Here is a 5,524-nt window from a genome sequence, read left to right as displayed (position 1 = left end):
CTGTCTGAAAAAGACAAAAAAGAAAAACATACAATATTTAAGCATATGTGTCTGATTTATTTAACATTACAGTCTGAAGGTTCATCCATTTTCAAATGACTCGTTTATTTTCTTTATACAGAGTAGCATTCCATTTTGCATAAACACCTATTTTCTTTATCCATTCATGAGTTCACGGACACATGCTGCTTCCAAGATTTAGCTGTTGTGAATTGTGCTGCTATAAACATGGGTGTGCATGTGTCACTGCAGTATGATGATAACTTAACTTTTGGGGGGAGATACTGAGAAGAGGAATAGCTGGGTCAAATGGAATTTCTAATTTTAGTTGAGGAATCTCCATACTGATTTTCTTATTGGTTGTACTAGTTTACATTCCCACCAACAATGTAAAAGTTTCCTTTCAGCCTGCCGGCATTGGTCATTGTTTGATCTCTTGATGACAGCCATTCTCTCTGGTATAAGATAGAATCTCAGTGCTGTTTTAATTTGCAGGGCACTAATGGCCAGAGGTGTAAACATTTTTTCATGTCTTTATTGGGCACTTGTACTTCTTCTGAGAAGAGTCTATTCATTTCAGTTGCCCGTTTTTTGATTGGGTCTTTAAATTGGGGGGAGCATATAGTCTTTTGATATTAGTCCTCTGTAGAGGAATACCTGGGAAAAATTTTTTCCCATTCTGTAGGTTGTCTCTTTACTCTTTTGGTTGTCTTCCTTGTTGTACTGAAGTTTTTAGTTTGATATGATCCTATTTGTTGATTCTTGATGTTACTTCATGTGCAATCAAGGTTTTATTCAGAAAGTCCTTGCCTATGTCTATGTCTTTAAGAGTTTTACCTATTTATCTTCCAGTGGATTGTTTATGTTATTTTACTGTGTTCATTTCTTCTTTTTTCTTTTTTTTTTTTCTGTTTTTTTGAGACAGGTTTTCACTATGTAGTACAGGGTGGCCTCAAACTCAGGGTGCTCTTCCTGCCTCAGCTTCTTGAGTGCTGGGGTTACAGGGTATACCACCATGCCCACCTGTTTATATTTTAACTTTTAGATCTATGATCTATTTTTTATTTTAGTTTAGTACATGCTAAGAGATATGGATCCGCATTTTATCTTCTGCATGTGGATAGCTAGATTTTTTTTAGCACCGTTTTTTAAAGATCTGTCTTTCCTCCAGCTATGTTTTGGGCTTTTTGTTTCAGAGATAGGCAGGCAGGCACTTGTGCCACTGAGCTAGATCTTCTTTGTCATACAGATAGCAGGATGTGCCTGGGGTTGTTTCTGCATCCTCTATTCTGTCCCATTGATCCAGGTGTCTGTTTTTCTGCTAGTACTGCACTGTGTTTATCACTGTAGCTTTATAACTTCAGATCTGGGATTACGATGCCTCCTGATTTATGCTTGTTACCCAGGATTGTTTTTGCTATTGTTTTTGTCTCTTCTGGTTCTATATGAACTTTAGGATTGTTTTCTCTAGTTCTGTGAAAAATATGTGTTTTGTTTTGTTTTTGCCTTTTGAGACAGTCTCGCTATGTAGTGCCTTCCAGTCCAAATCTATGAGCCCTGTAGTTTTCCTTCACATTATCACAACTGAGATGAAATGATCATTCAAGTAATTGTTTAATTCTTGTCTTCCCTGTTGGACTCTATGCTGTCTATGAGGCTAAACACCTTGCCCTGTTTACCACTACATCCTCTACATAGAGCACAGTGCTCTACATATAGAAAGTAGGGGCTCAAGGCATTCTCTCTCCTGCCTCTTTCATGAATCATTTATTTTTTTGTTTTGTTTTGTTTTTTGTGTTTTTTTTGTTTTTCTCCGGTACCGGGAACCGAACTCATGACCTTGCGCTTGCCAGGCAGGCGCTTTTGCCGCTGAGCTAAATCCCCAGCCCCTTCATGAATCATTTAAAGACAAATATTTCCTATTCTTTCAAAGAACCACATCCTTTTCTTATTTACACATTTAATGTCTTGAGCGTTATTTCTCTATGGTAGTGTGATCTGCCTTAGGTAGTGACTTCCAAGGGGAGCAACCACACTTTTTGTGTGGTACAGTACCCAGCAAGTCCTCCTATGGTGTGAGGACATGGCATTGGGAGAGAAAAGGGGGACAGAACCACTCACTAATGGCCTTTTGTAGCTGTTAAAATCTCCTTGGCTTATTAGGAGCAATGTGTGATTAAAAAGCCTGGGCTGTGGTCGGACTCAGGTTTGGATACCAGATCTGCTATTTAATAATTGTGTGGTTTGGGGCAAGTTACTGTCATCTCTGTTTCTTAAATTCTTCAACTAGAATATGAATATATAATGATGATCTTTTTATTAAGGACGTTAGAGAAATTCAGTGAGATAATATTTGTAAAGCGCCAAGAACAGGGCCTGGCTTTAGGAAATGCTCAAGAACTGTCAGCCACTATTTTTACTGTAGTCTTTTCTTAAGTTGCCAGTTTCTCATTTAGCAATGGAAGAAATTTGGGAGTATTCATGGTACTGTAAAGTTCTCTGTGGGAAGTTAGGGTTGGAACATGTAAAACGCAATGCCTCCTCCTCAATCCTGTTCTCTATCCTTATGTCTTAAAAACTGAAGCCAATGGGAGAGAGAAAAGAGAAGTGGCTGCTAATTGTATTCTAGTTGGTTCTAAATGACAGCAGCACCAGTTTACACTTTCAGAAATTTGTATTGGTGTTAACATGGATCTTCACAAACCATTGCCAGAAGAGCTACCAGTTCAGATTCCTGACACTGGGCAATTTGGAAAAGATACTTTCTTAGAACCTGGAGAATCATCAGACTCTTTCTTTTCCCCTTAGGGACCCTTCTGGTTGATTAGAGGCTACCAAACAGGGGCCATTCAAAAGCATTAATAATATCTGGTCTCAGAAGTGCAACTAAAATACCAGAGCCTCCTGCTGCTGGGACCTGGAGGAAATATTTCTCATAAGAAAAAAAATCAGAGATACAGAAAAGTCAGTTAATCTTTCCTGAAGACTCCGTGTTCTTTCAAGGCCTTTTGTTTCGTCAAGGCACACTGGGTTCTCCAGGAGAAGGTGGGAAACCAGCCCAGAGATAATTCCTTTCCCCCACGCTTTTTAATGTTATGAGAGACCTGCCAATTCTGGAAATTCCTCTTCTGATCAGAAGATAAAGCAGAACAATACTGTGGAACTCAAGTGATTCCTAAGGGACATTCTTCTAGGGTGTGTAAAGCTTGCTGGAAGTTCATGTCTGTCTGTGTGTGGGGTGAGGTTGGTGAAAAGCTACAAGGCAGGGTTGGTAGCTGTGAACGTAAATTGCTTCTGGATGTCACTATAGAATAGTACTGCTTCCTTTCTCCCTTTTTATTAGTACATATATGCAGTGCATAATGTTTACATTCCTTGTGTAGAGCTGGTACGTGTGCATATATTTTAACTCCTCTTTTCATCTCTTTTGCTCCTCTCCCTCTTTCCATTTGAAATCTACCTCCCTCTTTCATCTTTTATTTTGCTCTTTATTTGTAATTTAGATTTTTGTATAAATCATGTGATATTTAAGCTCTTGAGTCTAATTTATTTCACTTAACATGGTCCCAAGATGCGTTCATTTTCCTACCAATGACTCGTTTATCTTTCTTTTTGGCAGAATAGTGCTCTATTGTGTGTAAGTACCACATTCATCTGTTGATGGACATACAAGCTACTTCCAAAACTTAGCTATTATGAATTGTGCTGGGTATGCATGTATCATTAACACGACATCTTTAACTCTTTTGAGAAGATACCTACAAGGGGAATAGCTGGGTCAAATGGAATTTCTAGTTTTAGTTTTTTTGAAGAATGTCCATACTGATTTTTTTTCCCCCGGTGCCAGGGATCGAACATACCAGTCAGGCCCCGTGCCGCTGAGCTAAATCCGCAGCCCCCATACTGATTTCTATACTAGTTTACATTCCCACCAATAACGTAGATTTCCTCCTCCAAACCCACAGCCTCGCCAGCATTTATTGTTATTTGATTTCTTGATGATGACCGTTCTTCCTCACACAGGGTCTCCATATGTTGCCCAAGCTGGCATGGAACTCCTGGATTCAAGGGATCCTTCTCCCTCAGTCTCCTCAGCAACTGGGACTAGAGCTAGGATTGAATGATCTTCATTCACTCCATCCACAGAAAGGTGCAGGCATGTTGATTATAATGGAAGAATTAGAGGGTTTCACCCACTCCGCAGCCCCCTCCCCCACTGAAAGAAAAAGGAATCAGGCAGATTCCTTGAGGGTTTCAATTTAGAGCTCCCACCTTTCTGTCTCCAAGTAGAAGCTCCCAGTTTTTTGTTTTTTTTTTTTTGCTATCCCTCTCCTTAAACATTTCCGTACTATCCTTCTGAGTTGGGAAAGGGCCCATTGTAACCTAAATCAAGTCTATCACGTTAACACGCCTAGAAGGCGCTGATCCTCTTCTCTCACTGTTCAGGGTTAGGCAGTACCTCAAAACTGAATTTGAACCTTCCTCCAGCTTGACAATCTGTAAAATGGGGATATTTTTCCAATCTGCTTCACATGGTTATGTAATTTTTTAAAGCGCTCGGTGGAGGGGTGAACATTGCACAAACTTCTTTAGTTCTCATGGAGAAGGTATTATTATGGAGATTGGCTATGGAGATATTTTGTAACCCAGAAAAGGCCGTCTGGCTCCAAGTTGTTATTTCGGTGCTATCTTCCTTACCTGGCTGTAGTGAGGATTAAATGAGACACTAACGTGAAAGCGCTTTACACACTACCAAGCACTTTTCAGAACCCACGTGATGGGTTACTAATTACACAGGCCACAGCACCTGATCGTCAGTGAGGGCTCGGTAAATGCTGGGTTGGAGTGGACGATCTTTGTCTTGCCCGTTCTTTTCAGTTTTCCAATCCAAACTCATTCCAGCGCGGCCTGCGCCCAAGACTACAAATCTGGGAGCCGAAGCGGAGATGGAAACGAGGGCCGAGCCCCGAAAGAGGGCAAGGGAACAATAGGTTACTCCGGCGCACAGGCCAGCTGGAGGCGCTTCGGACGCCGGGCCGGAATCGGCGGGCTGGGCTGTCCGGGGCACGTCCTCTCCCGCTCGGAATTAGCCCGAAGCCGCTAGACTTCGCTGGGGGAGCCGGGCCCCGGCCCCTGATACCCTAGCTCCAGGCTCAGAGGAAGCGTCCTGGCCCCGCCCAGCGCTTCAGGTAGGTCGTCCGCGTCAGCCAATCAGCAAGACGCCTGAGCAAGGGAGGCGGTGCTGCCCGGCCGGAAGTGACGCGATCCGCTTGGCTGGCCCTGCAGTCTGTTGTGGCGGTTGGGCCAGCTGAGGGTAAAATGGCTCGGACCTCGGCGGCCGCGACGGCTCTGGCTGCAGTGGAGGCAGAGGCTCAGGCAGCGTGAGGTGAGGAGCGACCGGTGCGGGTGGGGCGGGCACCGGGGAGCCCGGATGCGAGGGTCCCTGGGCGCGGCCGCCGGGCTCGCTGCGCCCCTCTCGGTCTCTGCGTCCCGCACTGTCGGCGCTGCCCGGCCCGCCGCCTCC

General features: G+C 43.4%; 1 protein-coding gene across 1 annotated transcript in view; it reads left to right on the top strand.

Moving 5' to 3' along the window:
- Positions 1-5,209: 5,209 nt before the first annotated feature.
- The window catches only part of Pik3c2a (phosphatidylinositol-4-phosphate 3-kinase, catalytic subunit type 2 alpha), a 103,570-nt gene continuing 103,255 nt past the window's right edge, over positions 5,210-5,524 (top strand). The window contains exon 1 of the mRNA XM_005380376.2: positions 5,210-5,386. The gene's annotated coding sequence lies outside the window, so the exon portion shown is untranslated. The remainder of the gene's footprint in view (positions 5,387-5,524) is intronic.

Source organism: Chinchilla lanigera, unplaced genomic scaffold, assembly GCF_000276665.1.
Source record: "Chinchilla lanigera isolate Chin_1 unplaced genomic scaffold, ChiLan1.0 scaffold00013, whole genome shotgun sequence".
Lineage (NCBI taxonomy): Eukaryota > Metazoa > Chordata > Mammalia > Rodentia > Chinchillidae > Chinchilla > Chinchilla lanigera.
Note: the sequence above shows the minus strand (reverse complement) of the source record. Positions and strands in the feature narration are given on the sequence as shown.